At 45.3% G+C, this 18,885-nt stretch overlaps 1 protein-coding gene, 1 non-coding gene and 1 pseudogene across 2 annotated transcripts in view; all 3 read right to left on the bottom strand.

The window, feature by feature from the left end:
• LOC126282257 (uncharacterized) overlaps nucleotides 1-18,885 on the bottom strand; it is a 1,335,550-nt gene that overhangs the window by 1,249,121 nt on the left and 67,544 nt on the right. The gene's annotated exons all lie outside the window — the stretch shown is intronic.
• On the bottom strand, nucleotides 5,254-5,371 carry LOC126282697 (5S ribosomal RNA; annotated as a pseudogene).
• Nucleotides 6,894-6,968, bottom strand: LOC126282692 (small nucleolar RNA SNORD67). Its single transcript, XR_007551376.1, has one exon. It is a non-coding gene; the product is annotated as a small nucleolar RNA SNORD67 (small nucleolar RNA).

Here is an 18,885-nt window from a genome sequence, read left to right as displayed (position 1 = left end):
GTTTATGTTCAGACTCACATCTTGATAACCTGCCATTGTAGCAGCAGTGAATGATCTAACAATTACACCAGACACTTGTTGTCTTATATAGGCGTTGACAACTGCTTGTTTGCATATCTCTCTACTTGAGCGTGCATGTTTTTGCCAGTGCCTTTCCGCTTCAGTGTATGTGTTATACTGTACACAACACAGTGCTGCTTCATAACATAGTACACACATTAAAAAAAAAGTTTTGCATCACCCTGGTTCCCAGAACTCCTGAAGATAGACGTTGACTGTGGATGTTGTATCACAGACAAAGACCCTCTGACTATTCAGAGATGTCACTAAACCTGCCCAGATACGTAAACAACCATGCATGAACAGGACCTGTTAGACGAAGGAGGTCCGACAGCCGATCAGTTCCAGTCGTTTCACCACGAAGGAGGTACACGGCTCGTGTTGTCTCTAGTCATGCCTATATGGTGAAAAGCGAGGTTCGATTGCGTCCGCATTGTTACTTTGTGCCAGGAAGGGCTCTCAACAAGGAAAGTGCCCAGGCGTCTTGCAGTGAACCAAAGCTATGTTATTCGGACATGGAGGAGATACAGAGAGACAGTCTGTAGATGACATGCTTCGCTCAGGCCGCCCAAGAGCCGCTGCTCCAGTGGATGACCGCTACCTACGGATTATGGTTGGGAGGAACAATGACAGCAAAGCCACACTGTTGAATAATGCTTTTCGTGCAACCACAGGACGTCGTGTCAAAACTCAAACTGGGCTGCATGGAGCGCAACTTCACTCCCGACGTCCATGGCGAGGTCCATCCAAGGTTACTTTGCAAACTTTAAAAACATTGCCCCAACACGAAAAGCATAACGTTTCTCACTGGATGGACAGAATTTTTGTAGGCGGAGCTTAAGGTTAACATTGAGACCCTGATTGGTCAGATGAAAACACAGCCAGAGAGTTTTTTTTAGCCAACTTCTGTAAATGGTAGTAAGGAGTAGTTAGGAGAAGTTAGTTAGTTCCGAGATGGCGAGGTGAGCGGAGCTGTGCTGCCCGCCGCCGCCCTGACAAACACCGACAAGGTAATGAACGCACGCGATGCCGCATTTTTGAGCGCATAAGGCTTCACTCAGAACTACAGAAGTCTCATCTGTTACACCTCCTTTTTGCGTAATACTAGTGTCGATCGTCAATTAAAGCTCATGGTGTTCACATTTGCCACTTTAAGTAAAAATCTGAAACGCGATGATTTTTCTGTTATATAGTTATTGAGAAGCCACATCAGCCACTGTAATTTACCACAAGTTAGATAAGTTATTAAAGATAATTGAGGGTCACTGTAGACCATTTTGATAGTTTTCTCCTTTGTGAAACTAAATGTAAACCTAGATTATAGATGTGATATGGCATAGGTCATCCTTCCCACTGTAGAATTTGGAAACCCATTCAGGTAATATTCGTTCACATTTTTGTTGAACGCAGTTGGTTTTTACCATCCTGTATTAAAACATTTCCTTTTATCAATAGTGCAATTTCTTAAACAATATTTTGTGAGTAGAATAAAATTTTCAATGGTAAACTTAACTGATTTTTCGACGTTATTTTACCAGCTAACTAAAAATAGGAAAGCCTTGAACCCCTTCCACTAAATTTAGTTAGTATTAAGCTACTGTTACAGGGAGTGCAGTGGAGTTGACGCTGAAATCTTAAGTATTTGGCTATATATTCGCTATTCTCACTGAACTCTTCTGAATTCTACATGTCATGTGTGGTCTGGCGTCTCCTTACCAGCAACAGGTCCCAGGTTCAAACTAATCAATTCCATAAAAAACACGCTCAGAGCGTCGTTGCGCGAAAGTGGTAGGGAGACACGATATAGAACAAACAGACACCACCCAGAATGTTAGAAGCTCCGCAGGATTCGTGACATCAATTCCCTCGAGAACTACTTCAGACGTTTGTCGAGTCCATGCCACGTTGTGTTGCGGCACTTCTGCCTGCTTGTGGGGCCCTACACGATATTAGGGCCGGCCGCGATGGCGCTTCAGTCCGGAACCGCGCGACTGCTACGGTCGCAGGTTCGAATCCTGCCTCGGGCATGGATATGTGTGATGTCCTTACGTTAGTTAGGTTCAGAAATGGCTCCGAGCCTTTGTGACTTAACTTCTGAGGTCATCAGTCGCCTAGAACTTAGAACTACTTAAACCTAACTAATATAAGGACATCACACACATCCATGCCCGAGGCAGGATTCTAACCTGCGACCGGAGCGGTCACTCGGCTCCAGACTGTAGCGCCTAGAACCGCACGGCCAATCTGGCCGGGCGTTAGTTAGGTTTAAGTAGTTCTATGTCTAGGGGACTGATGACCTCAGCCGTTAAGTCCCATAGTGGTCAGAGCGATTTGAACCAATTTAACTATATTAGGCAGATTCACCAGTTTCTCTCTCTTTTAAGTGTAGAAGAACAACGCAAAACACACTGTCTGCACCGAGAGAAGCGTGATACCTCATCCGCGAACGATAAATCAGAAGGTGCCTGCAATGTGCGCGCCTGGAAGCAGACTTGATTGTTGTGGACGTGTAATTTGCGTACGGTTACTGGAGTGAGTTGTCTGTTAGTGCAGCGGGTTGCTCCTGTTATCCAGAGCAGCAGCCGCCCGGGCGCAGCAGGTGCGGCGCGTGGGCGGCGGAAGCGGCTCTGCTGACGGCGCCGGCCGCCTATCTGGGCGCCAGAGCGCAGAGCACAACAACACAGCGGCACCAAACAACCGACAACCGGTCGGCTCGGGGCGGTCTCAGGCGCGGCGCGTCGCGGCGCTGCGCCTAGCTAGCCTGCCTGCCACCTCGTTCCGCGAAAAACCGCAGCAGATAGCGGCGACTGGCTGAGTGGCGCCGAGTGACTGCCTATCTATCGCCGGCTCGGCGCAGTATCTGCCCCACTGGCGCCGGCTGCTGCCAAGGCCGACCCTGGCGCGCTGCTGCGATCTCGCGGACGCTCTCTTCGTAGTGCAGGGTGGTCGCTAACGTTCATTCCATTCCACACGACTACATCCATACGCTTGCAACAGTACGTTTACCTAATACGTTCCAAAACGCCGCACACAAAAACAGATTTTTCTGGTGCTCACGCCTCGGGCTATATTGGTGATAAAATGGTATAGTCCTTAGGCTAGAAAGATTTGTAAATCCAATAGAAGGATCGCCTTGGTGTCACTGTCCTACAGTACGAGGTCAAACTACACCACTGGCTATTAAAATTGCTACAGCAAGAAGAAATGCAGATGATAAACGGGAATTCACTGGACAAATATATTATCCTAGAACTGACATCTGATTAGATTTTCAGTCAATTTGTGTGCATAGATCCTGAGAAATCAGTACCCAGAACAACCACGTCCGGCCGTAATAACGGCCTTGATACGCCTGGGCATTGAGTCAAAAAGAGCTTGTGTGGCGTGCACAGGTACAGCTGCCCATGCACCTTCAACACGATACCACAGTTCATCAAGAGTAGTGACTTGCGTATTGTGACGAGACAGTTGCTCGGCCACCATTGACCAGACGTTTTCAACTGGTGAGAGATTTGGAGCATGTGCTGGCCAGGGCAGCAGTAGAACATTTTCTGTGTCCAGAAAGGCCCGTACAGGACCTGCAACATGCGGTCGGACATTATCCTGCTGAACTGTAGCGTTTCGCAGGGATCGAATGAAGGGTAAGGCCACGGGTCGTAGCACATCTGAAATGCAACGTTCATTGTTCAAAGTGCAGTCAATCCGAACAAGAGGTGACGGAGACGTGTAACGAATGGCACCCCATACCATCACGCCGAGTGATACGCCAGTATGGCGATGACGAATACACACTTCCAATGCGCATCCACCGCGATGTCGCCAAACACGGATCGACCTTCATGATGCTGTTATCAGAACCTGGATTCATCCGAAAAAATGACGTTTGGTATTCGTGCACCCAGGTTCGTCGTTCAGTACACCATCGGAGGCGCTCCTGCCTGTGATGCAGCGTCAAGGGTAATCGCAGCCATGGTCTCCTAGCTGCTAGTCCATGCTGCTGCAAACGTTGTCGAACTGTTCGTGCAGATGGTTGTTGTCTTGCAAACGTCCCCATCTGTTGACTCAGGGATCGAGACGTGGCTGCACGGTCCGTTACAGCCATGCGGATAAGATGCCTGTCATCAACACTGCTAGTGATACGAGGCCGTTGAGATCCAGCACGGCGTTCCGTATTGCCCTCCTGAACCCACCGATTCCATATTCTGCTAACAGTCGTTGGATCTCGACCAACGCGAGCAGCAATGTCGCGATACGATAAACCGCAATCGCGATAGGCTACAATCTGACCTTTATCAAAGTCGGAAACGTGATGGTACGCATTTCTCCTTCTTACACGAGGCATCACAACAAGGTTTCACCAGGCAACGCCGGTCAACTGCTGTTTGTGTATGAGAAATCGGTTTGAAACTTTCCTCGTGTCAGCACGTTGTACGTGTCGCCCCCGCTGCCAACCTTGTGTGAATGCTCTGAAAAGCTAATTATTTGCACATCACAGCATCGTCTTCCTGTCGGTTAAATTTCGCGTGCGTACCAAGCCATCTTCTTTGGCCAGTAGTGTACGAAAACTACATACTTCCTCCTACTTGGGGCAAATACAGCAAATCGGTCGATTCCTTTTTTTAAATTTTTTTTTAATTTGGTGTGGTTTACGGTGGGCTTGACAGGACTTATGGAGGCACCATTGGTTCATGTGCGGATCCTCGGAAAATCCCACAAAAATGGTTTTTTAACTGTTTTCGCCGTCACCAGCGGACTAAAACCCAGCCTAGGATTCCAAGACGGCTACGCCCAGGAAGCTATAATATTTACTGTGAGTTTCTAAGATCCCGATCTCAAGCAATCTTGAAAAATTTTCGTCATATCTTTATCTGTTTCCGAGATACGGAGTCTCAAAGTTACCGTTACTGTACACATAAAATACGCTCAGGAAGTCTGGTCCGAGGCGCAAACATAGTTTTTAAAGTAATGTAGCACGTACAAATACTCTGTAAACTAAAAAAAAGACTACTCCCGAACAGGTCATGAAGGCTGCCGTGTCATCTTCAGCCCATTGGTATCACTGGATGCGGATATGGAGGGGCATGTAGTGAGCACACCGCTCTCCCGGCCGTATGTCAGATTACGAGACCGGAGCCGCTACTTCTCGATCAGGCAGCTCCTCAGTTTTCCTCACAAGGTCTGAGTGCACCCGCTTGCCAACAGCGCTCGGCAGACCGGATGATCACCCATCCAAGTGCTAGCCCAGCCCGACAGCGCTTAACTTCGGTGATCTGACGGGAACCGGTGTTGCCACTGCGGCAAGGCCGTTGGAATAATACTCTCTAAAGTGTCTCCCTTATCAACTGGGAACCCCAAGTTGTAGTACAATAGCATATGCAAAAATCTGTTGCACGTAATATCTGGTCTGAGGTGTAAAATTACTTTTGCGTTATTTCAATTTCACATAAGTAAACTATCTCAATTTTAATAGCCAATGAATTTTTCATCGTGTGAGTTAATGTCTTGCTGCAGCAAGGAAAGAAGGGAAAAATGCACCTATCGGAGGACAAAAAATGTGAATATGTTCCTTATTATTTAAAAGACTCTGACTGAAAAGTGGAGTACCAGCTGCCTCGTTCTACCTCCCTCAGCACCTTCATAAATTTTTCCCAAAATTTTGGCATTCTAACAATCACACTTTTTATTCTTTGAGAGAAGGAGACAGTGGCAGTGGCTAAGACACTGAAAAGTAATAAATAATAAAAGACAGTAGACAGTGGTTGTGTTATACTGAAAGCGAGAGAGAGAGAGAGAGAGAGAGAGAGAGAGAGAGAGAGAGAGAGAGACAGTGTAACATAGTAGAGTGACAGAATAGCGGTAGGGAAAGAATGAAGTGCCAGATTGAGTGGAGTAAAGAGAAAGAGAAAGAGGAAGTGGAAGTGCGTGAGAGCCTTTGATAATGAGAAACAGCGTATATGACAATTACAAAGAGGAAGAGAGAGATAGTGTTAGTGGAAGAGATAGTAGCAGTAGGAAGGAAAAAAGGAACTAGATAGTAGCGGTAACAGAGAGCAAGAGGAAGACAATGACAGTGAGAGGACAGAGTACTAGCAGTGTGGCTGTGGCACAGGAGACAATGACAGGGAGATATAAAAACAGGTAATGACAATGAGTTGGGCTGTAAGAGTAAGTGAGAAAGTGCAGCTGGGAGTGAATGGTATGAGTGATTCATAACGCTGGACTGGTTAGTGCGAGAGAGTTAAAGTTCAAAGAACATGTGAGAGTAAGAGTTGATTTGCTTGTTAAATGGAAATATAATAGCAGGCCAAAACTTGTGGGAAGATTTTTAAAGGCAGCTGGTGCCCCACTAAGAGTCTTTTAAATAAGTAGAAACATATTCGCATTTTTTGTGCTCCAATAGGAGCATTTTTCCGTTGGTCTTCTACATAAATGAAGACAGTAACTTATCATAAATTTTTAACTCGCACGTCGAAACTAAAAGTTCTTCTTCGCACCATAATACTGTAGCCCGTCAGCCTAAAAAGTGTCGAGACTGGATTAAGAAAAACAGCAGAATACCTAAGGTGATTGTTTTAATGTTCCCTGAAAATGGACTTTCCCTTAATTTTGGGAAAACACTGAATCCCGTTCTGTCCCATACAAATGCTGATGGCAGCAACTGATGTACCACATTAGGTGATATCTGTAAACAGGGAAGAATGCTCCACATTTTTAGATCTACATGTTGATGAAAACTTGAACTGGAAGAAGTATATTACTGAGGGGCTCAAACAATTAAGGTCGGCTATTTTGCTCTCCATACCATTGCTAGCTTCGAAAGAAACAGATCACCTTCTGAGTTATTTTGCACATTTGCACTCAGTAATGTCTTATGGAATAATTTTTTGGTGTAACTCTTCACTCTGAAAGCCAACAGTAATAATAATTGCGGTAGTCACCCACGGCCGTCATATAGGCATCTCTTCAAGGAGTTAAGCATTATAACTCCATCAACACAGAGCGTATATTCCGTAATAAAGTCTGTCTTGGGTACAGCAATGGTTTCCATACTTACAAGACTATACGAAAAAATATCCTTTTTATCAATTGTTAAAACTGTCGGTGGCTCAGAAAGGAGGTAAATATGCAGAAACAAATATTTTTGATCATTTGCCCAGTATCACAAAACGTCTGACACGTAACAAAGCAAATTTTAAATCTAATCTAAAATCATTTCTCCTTGAAAAATCCTATTCCACGGACGAACGTCTATTTAAAAATCGATGGCCAGAGTCAAAAAATTAAAAACAACTACATTTCAGTAAGACTGGAAAATAATGTCTTCATTAATATTGATACCAATCATGAACACGTGTAAACCGATTCATTCCACATTGTTTCGATATAAGAACTGTTCAAATGGTGTATGGAACATGGAATTAAATATAGAAATAACTGTGCTGCGTGATTTTCGGTGAGAGTACGGAACTACACCTCGTAGAGCTAAAAGCAGCCGAGGATGCCTCCAGCAATTTCAGGGAACTGACTGTTTACCAAGGGTAATTCCACTACCCGCTGCCTCGTGCTCCTTCAGAATGTAGAGGACATTCAACAGAGTTCTTTCTGCACGTAGTCCGTAGACGTCCACTCGTTGCCCTATCATGTGTCTATCAGGAATGTTCTGCAGCGACGATTCATTTGCTACTATCCCTTTACGACAGTGAGAAACAACAACACACACCTATGATTTCTTCCTGGGCGAGGATATGGAAAAAATAATTTCTTTTAACGTCTAGTATTAAGGGATGAGGGACTGCAATTAAGTGGGAAGCTGACTTTTTTTTACATTTACTATGTACCTCGAATTATTTATTATGTACTTGGAATTAAAATGCATGGAGAAGAAATAAAAACTTTGAGGTTCGCCGATGACATTGTAATTCTGTCAGAGACAGCAAAGGACTGGGAAGAGCAGTTGAACGGAATGGACAGTGTCTTGAAAGAAGGATATAAGATGAACATCAACAAAAGCAAAACGAGGATAATGGAATGTAGTCGAATTAAATCGGGTGATGCTGAGGGAATTAGATTAGGAAATGAGACACTGAAAGTAGTAAAGGAGTTTTACTATTTGGGGAGCAAAATAACTGAGGATGGTCGAAGTAGGGAGGATATAAAATGTAGAGTGGCAATGCAAGGAAAGCGTTTCTGAAGAAGAGAAATTTGTTAACATCGAGTATAGATTTAAGTGTCAGCAAGTAGTTTCTGAAAGTATTTGTATGGAGCGTAGCCATGTATGAAAGTGAAACGTGGGCGATAAATAGTTTGGACAAGAAGAGAATAGAAGATTTCGAAATGTGGTGCTACCGAAGAATGCTGTAGATTAGATGGGTAGATCACATAACTAATGAGGAGGTATTGAATAGAATTAGAGATAAGAGGAGTTTGTGGCACACCTTGACAAGAAGAAGGAATCGGTTGGTAGGACATGTTCTGAGGCATCAAGGGATCACCAATTTAGTATTGGAGGGCAGCGTGGAGGGTAAAAATCGTAGAGGGAGACCAAGAGATGAATACACTAAACAGGTTCAGAAGGATGTAGGTTGCAGTAGGTACTGGGAGATGAAGAAGCTTGCACAGGATACAGTAGCATGGAGAGCTGCATCAAACCAGTCTCTGCATTGAAGACCCCAACAACAACATGTACCTCGAACTACGAGAGGCCCTGACACTTCGCTAATCAATAGCGACTTTTCTTAAATTTACACAAGTGTTTTCTACATTTACGGTTATTATTATACAATATTACAAATGCTAAGTTTACTCGGACTCTTAGCATGGCTGTGGAGAGTACCTCCATACAGTGCAGGCAGGTAGACGGTCTGTCTACGAAACCACTTCAGCAAGCATAATCAGTGACATAAGTACGTATCTACTCTACAACGTCCAGTTACTTACACAAAACTAAATTGCTACTTATGTGTATCGCCACGTACGGGATACGAAGAAGGTCACGGGGGGAATAATCGAGTATTACTGATGTTAGTGTCCACCGGAGTTGTTGGCTGCTTATCGAGAGTGCCGATGACGTTTGAAGTCGACTAGTGCGACCGAGTTTGGAATGAGACGACAAAACAATAAGTAGCCTGACAACATCCGGTATTCACCCAGCACGTTGATAGTGAATCGTTAGGTAACATTGCTTCGAGTAGCAAATTGATAGACGCTTGTAACGTTGACGTATTGCAACTCCTTGGACGCCACTTGCTAGTACTCACTTATGCAGTGCTATGTACAGTGTCTTCCCGTTAACGATGGTGCGCTTAGCAGCGTGAATGTTCTGTCAGAACTTACAGCTCCGCAAATATACCTGCCTGGTTTCTGGAATTAGCTTTCTGTAACATGTGTACAGCTGAGGATGTCAACCCGTCATTCATATCTGCGATGGCCGGCTTGCTTCCCCCGTGGAGTCAGCTGTTCCCATAAACAAACGGCCCTTGACCGCTGTTCTTGTCAACACTGGGAACGGAATCCGAGGGTTTGTCGCGCTCCCTGTTTCCAGAGGCACCCGCCATATAAGGAACCAACCGTGCGAGCGGCAGCTCCAACAGACGTTTGCCATTATCTCTGGGCCGAGCTCTTCTCTTTATAACGCGCACTCGCTAAATGGCACTGAATTAAACAGCTCGAACTATACTTAGCATAATTTCACACTCCGTGGACGGATCGTCAGGAATACCAAGCAGCGTCCGTCGCTGCAATGACAGTATCGGTTACGACCAGAAATGTGAGAGGAACCGCGGTAATTGTCCATTTCCGCCCGGCCGACCCACTCATTTGGGTTACGGTGTAAGCGGTCGTTAGGTGGCGATTATCTGGATCATCCCGCACCCAGATTATGTCTCTAATTTTTAACCTCGCTCTAAACAGAGGCGATTAATCACTGCACCGGCTTCCTTACTAGCCATGAATCATGCTGGTGTCTTTCTCTCCGTCCACGAAACGACTGAGCTTCTCAATAAAACGGAAATTTTGAAATAACATATGCCAGTAACACGAAAGTAATATTAAAGTGTATGCCAATAAAGCTGTATACATGCTTCGAGCTGATACCTGCATCCAAAAGTCCAGGGTTCAATACCAAGTGTATCTTAGGAATTTTTCTCTGTCACTTATAGCTTTTCGCACCTCTGGCAATGACTTTTTAATGTCGAAAGTGCTCAGTGACTCTGAGAACTACATTTCTCCCTGTATACGATTGGGAAAGATAGTTAAGATGTCGTAGGACTGCAAGGGTACAATATCGTGCTTGATAAAGAACGCTTATGATCGAACCATCTTTGAATTAGTGGAGAGCTTCTGTCCTTCTAAGACTCCATGCCGTCCGCCGACATTCACTACTCTGATCAAGGGGCGAATCAAGACGAGGAGCTTCAGACGGAATGTGATTCCAATTTGAGTTACTGATTTGGAAAACTTTTCACGTCAGTAACGCCCATCAACAACTGGTTACCTAATTATCCATGCCATCCTCATTAACCAAGGTAGACATCTTGTAAAGCCTGTCCTATGCCAAGCGAAAGAAAATAGTTACCAGTAACGTCTTATTAAATAAAATAACCATATAACTCAAGAATCAAAAAACATGATCTTCCCTCTGCATTGAAAATCCCGTCACAGTGTCCCAACATGCAGTCCCCTCCTGATCTGATACCAGACACCTCTCCCATTCAGCCCGAAAGTGTGTGACAAAATATCCACTCACAAAACGTGGTACCACTGCACCCATCCAAACGACTCCCTGCGTCCCTTTGTCAATTCTGAAGACATAATTCATATTCTCAATGCCATTTCGAGCGAGACTTACCTCCTTAAACAGTGGTTGCCCATTCCGTATTTAATCTGAGCGACATTGTTACTTACTCCCAGAATGACTCATTTCAGCTCGCAAAAACAGGTACGATTAGGCGCCATTATCGAAAGCCCCGCCATGCTCTCCTTGTGAGATTTTCATCAGAAACGAAATTCCTCGACGACCGTTTTTGTTAAAAATTATTACTCTGAGTCAACTCGCCCTTCGCGCATACAGGACGAGCTACGATTAACCATGTAGCCGTAGGTAACCTGTAGTAACATATGACCCGTGCGGAATTGTGCGATAAGAGAAGCAAGAGCTTATCGTGCGTATGCACTGGCCTTAGCCTCCGGAATGAATACAATCAGACTTCACAACGTCCATATTTCAGAAACACAAAATTGAGCGAGAGTCACATCATGCACGAACCCACAGTGGTACGTAACTTCATAATAAATACAGTTTAGTACGTAATAACAAGTGGTAATTGTACTGTGAAGACTTCACGAAGATGCACGAAGCTGAGTTTAAAGTTATAATGATTTCAATCTTCAGCCAGTGAAGAGTTGGCCTCCCAAGTTATCGGAAGTAGCGTGCAATGTACTCGATCTGGGGCCTCCATAGGTACTGCAAGTATTCATTATTTTTTTCGAATTTAGACAGCCGGGTCTGTAATAAACGTACGAATAAAATCAGGTGAAGAAATGTGTTTGATATTTTGGTGATGTGGTTACGTAAACTCCGTGTACTTTGTGGTCGTTCATCACTACTGAACTGCTTTCAGCACTAGAAGCAAAAACGAATAAAAGTGCGATAAATAAAATGTTTTGCATTAAATATGGCAGGATACCCGTACACGCAATCAATCTCATTCTCGTACATAGTTCAAAAGTCGCAACGGGACACGGAACCATGAAACAGACACCACGTGGCAACTGTCGAGAAGCAGTGTTCCATCGGAAAGTGGAAGCAGGTACCTGAAATAATTTAGAATGCCCTATTGTCAATATATCGGTTGGCAGAGAAGAATTACAACAGTGTCATCGTAGCAACGTGTATTCTTACTTGGTACTACGAACTCTAAACGTGGCATACAATAAACAGCCAAAGAATAGTATTGGTAGGATTACAACTTGAGCAGTCCCTCCTCAATACCTCCCTCACACCAACAGCAGATCTCTAATTGTATCTCACTACCAGCGTACTCCTCGTCATCCCACAGATCTATTCATCCGGAGTTCATCATTAACCTTAGAGCAACACCGTCCAAACGAACAACAGAAGCATCACTATCATCCAGCCCAACATTAGTACGACAACGACGACCTTCAAAACTCTGTTTTTAATAACACCGTCTTAATGTGTGTTTTAATTGCATTTTATTTAATATGCCTCTCTGATCTATATAAGCCGATGACATCTGTCTAGTGACCAAATGGACCAATTTCTGACAGGCAGAAAAAGTAATGACAGAGTACCTCTGTGCATGGCTCGTAGATGAATATTTCAAGGGTCGGAAGCTACAAGAAAACGGACTGGAAACAGAAGCTTAGGATTGCATTCCAGCAACAAATATGAAAACTACTGTCAACAGGTAATACTCAGAGACAGTGTATAAAGGGGAGTCAAATTAAAACGAGACATATGGAAAAAAGTAAGCAAACTGTTTAATATTTTAAAAATAATCTCCATAGCTGTTAATACAATTATCCCACTGTGATACAAGGTGGTCACTAACTCTACATCTACATCTACATCTACATTTATACTCCGCAAGCCACCCAATGGTATGTGGCGGAGGGCACTTTACGTGCCACTGTCATTACCTCACTTTTCTGTTCCAGTCGCGTATGGTTCGCGGGAAGAACGACTGTCTGAAAGCCTCCGTGCGCGCTCGAATCTCTCTAATTTTACATTCGTGATCTCCTCGGGAGGCGTAAGTAGGGGGAAGCAATACATTCGATACCTCATCCAGAAACGTCCTCTCCCGAAACCTGGCGAGCAAACTACACCGCGATGCAGAGCGCCAATAACCAGCTAGAGGACGTTCACGTTTCACAGGCCACCCGTGTTGTACCTATTACGCTTCGGCCTGAGCCTGTCCAGAGACTCTTGGTGCTAAGTACCATTGTTCCACCCCAACTAAGGAGACAGTGAACTCTCGCCCGATTACGAACAAGAACACAAAAGAATCAGCTTCTTCCCACACGCGGTACCATTCAGTAATGTTCTACTACAGAAATGTCATTAATTAGTCAAGAAAGCTCCCATGGGCCTGTCAACCAGAGATTTCAGTCACGTGACTGGGTGGAAATCGGAAGCGGCGTCTTCGCCCCAGCAAGGCTTCTAGCGAATGGTAAACCCAGCCATTGAGCACCCACGCTTCTACAAGCGCCAAAGAAACTGGAACAGGAATGCGTATTCAAATACGAGATACACAAGAAGGCAAAATACAGCGCAGTGATCGGCAACGCCTTTGTAAGACAAGTGTCTGGCGCAGTTGTTAGATCGGTTTCTGCTGCTACAATTTCAAGCTATCAAGATTTAAGTGAGTTGAACTTGATTTTATAGTCGGTGCATGAGGGATGGGACATATAATCTCCGAGGTAGCGATGACATGGAGGATTTTTCCCATACAATCATTTCAGGAGTGTACCGTGAATATCAGGAATCCAGTAATGTGACATCGCTGCGGTCGGAAAAAGATCCTGCAAGGACGGGACAAACGGCGACTGAAGAGAATCGTTCAACGTGACAGAAGGTCAACCCTTCCGAAGTTGGTGCAGATTTCAGTGCTGTGCCGTCAACAAGTGACATCGTGTGAATCATTCAACTAAAGATCATCAATATAGGGTTTCGGAGCCGAAGGCCCACTCGTGTACTTTTAATGACAGCACGACACAAAGCTTTACGCCTCGCCTGGGCCCGACAACGCCGACACTGGACTGTTGATGACTGGAAATATGTTGCCTGGTCGAACGAGTATTGTTTCAAATTGTATCGAGTGGATGGACGTGTACGGGTATGTAGACAACCTCATGAACCCATGGGTCCTGCATGTCAGCAGGGGACTGCTCAAGCTGTTGGAGGCTCTGTAACGGTGTGGGTCGTCTGCAGTTCGATTGATATGGGATCCTTGATACGTCTAGATACCACTCTGACAGGTGACACGTACGTAAGCATCCTGTCTGATCACCTGCATCCATTCATGTCCATAGTGCATTCCGACGGACTTCGGCAATTCCAGCAGGACGATGCGACACCCCACACGTCCAGAACTGCTACAGAGTGGATCCAGGAACACACTTTGGAGTTTAAACAGTTCCCATGGCCACCAAACTCCCCAGACATGAACAACACTGGGCATATTTGAAATACCTTGCAACGTACTGTGCACAGGAGATCTCCACCCCTCGCACTCTTACTGCTTTATGGAGAGGCCCGCAGGATTCATGGTGTCAGTTCCCTCCAGCACTACTTCAGACATTAGTCGAGTCCATGCCATGTGGTTTTGCGTAAGTTGTGTATGCTCGCCGAGGGTTCAAATGGTTCAAATGGCTCTGAGCACTATGCGACTTAACATCTGTGGTCATCAGTCGCCTAGAACTTAGAACTAATTAAACCTAACTAACCTAAGGACATCACACACATCCATGCCCGAGGCACTCGCGGAGGGTCTACGCGTTATTAGGGCAGATGTACCAGTTTCTTTGCTGTTCAGTGTATCTTCTGCGTGCCATCTGGCGCAAACCGAATCAAATGTGAGACAGAAAGAATAGCTGCTACTCTCTACACATGAATATACAGAGGCTCTCCAAGCTTCAACTGCAGCGAGATGGCGCAGAAGCTTTCGCCGAATCCCTGAAAGAACTAGATCAAGCTGGACACTGATCTTTTATTTCTTTCATTTTATTAATTTAACTACTTATCTGTAATTTCTTTGTTTGTAACTGTTAATGTACTTTTGACTGCCTACAGAGGTGGAATGCTGGGTAAATATGATTCTTTAACCTCTCCCTGCGTAATTCATGATGAAACAGTTCACCGGTGAACTGCCGGATGTAGTGTCCAACGATCCAGCTTCCAAGTAGTCAGTTCGGCAACGCACCTGATAGCAACGTGGCCGCTTGCCGAAATAATGTGCGCGTTGTACTCTGATCTCAGGCCGTTCACCTGAATTTAAAACTAACAATACTACAGCAACGCAGTCATATTCCTGTGTCAGCCAACCCACCTTGAGCAATGGAATGCCAACTAAGCGTGCGCCACGCCATTGCTATTTATAGACTCCACCAACGGCGGGACTTCGGCTGGCGACCGGCTACTGACAGTTGACGGCTGGCGCCAGGGTGGACATAAGCGAGCTCCGCCGTTAAAAGCGGACACCCGAATTAATCCGTAGTGCCCGTAAAGAACGCCAAATTAGCGCCCGACGTTTATGACTTGTTGACCGCGGCCCGCGGGCAATATCGGCACCGGGCTCCCGAATTTATGTCCGATGTGTCAAGCGGGGGAGCCTTCGAGCCTCCACCACCGCCCGAAGGTCACATCTATTTGTGCCTGCCGGAGGAGGACTCCGCCCGTCCGACAGCTCTTTCATTATCGCCACGGCGCCGTAGAAAGTACGCTGATGAAAAGATAGTGGCCATTCCAGGACAACGTGACGTCGTAACTGGTTCCCTAGTACCATCGTCGCTAAGCAGAAGGCACGACGGAACTTCATGGTACCTTCCTCCTCCAATAAATTCTTCTCGTCATCGTAAAAAGTGTTTAAGTGAGCGACGCAGTCAGATCTTGTAATCGTTCCAGTCTTTAGACTGCACTTGAGTGGTAACAGCCTGGTGAGAAACATGAAGCTCGAGGATGCTACTCACTGCACCAGGGCCGCTAAACCAGCCACTTTCAAGATAACCGTAATAAAAAGACTGACGTCAACTATTATCTATGAATCTCTTCCACACCAGGCTTTCACTTCGGTATTAGGTTATGACCTCTGCAGATGGAAGAAATTGTGATTAGGATATAAAGTGTTACTAGTATTCAGAACAGATCGCTCAAAAACAATTACAAGCCGCGAGGGTTTGAAACCTTGAACAAGGCAGTCGTTCCGTTTTACCAAGCGAGCGTCATTTTGCAGAGATTTACATCTCTCAGTCCACATAGTAGAGAGAACTTACAACAGTAACAACGGAGGCAGAAGTTCTATTTCAGTAAGAGTTGTGGGAAGCTGTGAATCGAGTGCCGAATTGGTCGAGACTGGCCAGAATATTCCTTCTACAGTGTTCGAGAATCTTAAAGAAATTCACGGAATATTCGGGAATGTTATAGAACCTTCCAGAACGAATGTTCGAAAATTTTCGAGAACGTTAAGGAGTGTTATAATCTGTTTCAGAATGTTCCCAGAACGTAAACCAGGATGTAGCCCAGAATTTTCCCCAGAATTTTCTCCAATATTCCATTATTTTGTTGTGACGGGAATACGTTCCAGCTCAGAAGGCTGTACTTAGGCAATGGTGAGATCCACGCGTCTGGTTACCTGATGACACCGATTAGAGCGGATCAGCGTAAATTGAAAGTGATAGAGGGTAGATAATGCACTGGAATTTTAGTGAGTTAAGCAGTATTAGCATGTAACAGGTTGCCGAAATGTAAAAGAGGGTGGCCAAGCGGTTCTAGGCGCTTCAGTCTGGAACCGCGCTGCTGCCATGGTCGCAAGGTTCGAATCCTGCCTCGGGAATGGATGTGGGTGATGTCCTTAGGTTAGTTAGGTTTAAGTAGTTCTAAGTCTAGGGGACTGATGACCTCAGATGTTCAATCCCATAGTGCTTAGAGCCATTTGAACCATTTTTGTAAAAGAGGAGGAGATTTTTGCCAGCGGGGAAATACTAACATTTTTTAGATTTTTATGAATGTTCGTTTGATGAAATTATCGAACGTTCGAGTGATCTGTACTATTATCTTGGAGTAACACGACACTCTTGAACACCAGAAATCATAACATTAATAAGCCACTCATATGCTAACTGAGAGATCACGGGATACTGATCTATTTCTTTTTTACCAGTTTAAGCGAGAGAAATACTGTAGCACCTATGATGGTCATTATCTGCGGACATACGAGTATAATAAGATCAAACACATTCACCAGTGTCCTATCAGATATTTCAGTCACTCTTGACCCAAAAGGGGGCTAGGAGGGCGTTTTGTGTCACGCCGACGACGAGTTCATTCGTAGAAAAAGGGCACAAGCTTGGATGGAGAGGGAGATCGACCGTGTCCTTTTCCAATAAATAGTCCTGATGTCTGCATCAAGCAACACAGAGAAATTGCAGAACACTTTAATGACCTTGAAGTGTCACCCTGCCGAATGCGAGTCTTGTGTGGTAACTACCACGCCAGCTCGTTTGATATATGCTTTTGGGGCCTCCATTACAACGGCAATCGTGTTCGCTGAGCCCCGGCAGACTGGACGCCGCCGGGAAATGTTTTCGTCACGACAGGGCGATACTGGCGAAGACGGCTGTCCCGGCCGGACGCGGCTTTCGGCGCCAGGCGTCGCTGGCGGAAGCGGCGCCTGCCGTCAACACGGCGCGAGTTTTCCTGGCCGTCAGCGGGCGGCGGCCTGACAACACCACGCACCTCTCCTCTCCTCTCCCCTCCCCTCCCACCGATCGCATGATGACAGTTCCGCCGACAAGCAAAGGCGCACGCTTCCAAGTGCGCAGTACACAGCGCTGTAGAGCCGTCTGCGCTCTGTCCTAACACGGAAACCTATACGTCGCCAGGCCTGTGTTAATTCAGCCAGACGTGCACCCCCACAAGGGGGTTTTGATCTGCTCATTGAAAGACATAGCAAAGTTCCTGCATGACCAGACAGTCCAAACTGAAAATCGACGTGAATGCCCTGATATGCGCCCACGAGTATGTGAATTAAATACACCAATCTATATACAGAACCTTTCTGGCCTGATGACAGCAGAGACAGTCTGTGGTATAGAGCCACCAGACGCCGAAATACAAGGGCCGTTCAGTAAGTAATGCAACACTTTCTTTCTCGGTCATTTTTGGCTAAAATATACGGACTTTTCTGTGTGACAGCCCTTATAGTTACATGAAGTTCCGATAGGTGACGACTCTGTACGTAGCCTTGAAAGTGACGTCTGTAATGGTGATTGATCGAAGTACGAGGGGCGTTTGAAAAGTCTGTACAAAGTCCGAGAGATGGTAACACCGGCGCGTATGGAGGTCATGTGTAGTTAGTATCATCTTTGGAAAGAACGCACACAAAATTTCAGCCATATTTATCTATTTCTTTGTGTTTGGAATTCGTGTGAATCAAGGAAGTCGAGTGATTGTCAAAAATGGACGAAACGTTCTGTGGAGGTTACGACTCCAGAAATCACTGATAAAATTCATGATATGTTGATGGATGACAGAAGAGTTACGGTGCGTAAGACTGCTAGTGCTGAGGGCATCTCGAATGAACGGGTACCTAATATTTTGCATAAACATTTGGACATGAGAAATCTATCTGCAAGATGGGTTCCGCAGTTGTTCATGCTTTACCAAAAGCGGAATCGTGTAAATAGTTTGCAGCTGATCAGGAAGAATCCGCAGGACTTTAAGCATCGTTTCGTCACTGTGGATGAAACATGGATGCATTACTATACTCCTGAGACCAAACAACAATCTAAACAATGGGTTACCAAGGGATAATCTGCACCAAAAAAGGTGAAGACCATCTCTTCGGCCGGAAAGATAATGGCGACTGTCTTTTGGGATTCGCAAGGGGTAATCCTCGGCTATCTGAAAAAGGGTAAAATTATTACAGGTGCGTATTATTCATCGTTATTAGACCGTTTGAAAACCGAGCTGCAAGAAAAACGCCGGCGATTGGACCGCAAAAAAGTCGTTTTCCATCACGACAATGCACCAGCACACACCTCAGCAGTTGTGGTCACAAAATCAATGGAAATAGGATTCCAACTCGT

This window comes from Schistocerca gregaria, chromosome 7 (assembly GCF_023897955.1).
Source record: "Schistocerca gregaria isolate iqSchGreg1 chromosome 7, iqSchGreg1.2, whole genome shotgun sequence".
Lineage (NCBI taxonomy): Eukaryota > Metazoa > Arthropoda > Insecta > Orthoptera > Acrididae > Schistocerca > Schistocerca gregaria.
The sequence above is the reverse complement of the archived record's forward strand: the minus strand, read 5'-3'. Positions and strand labels throughout refer to the sequence as shown.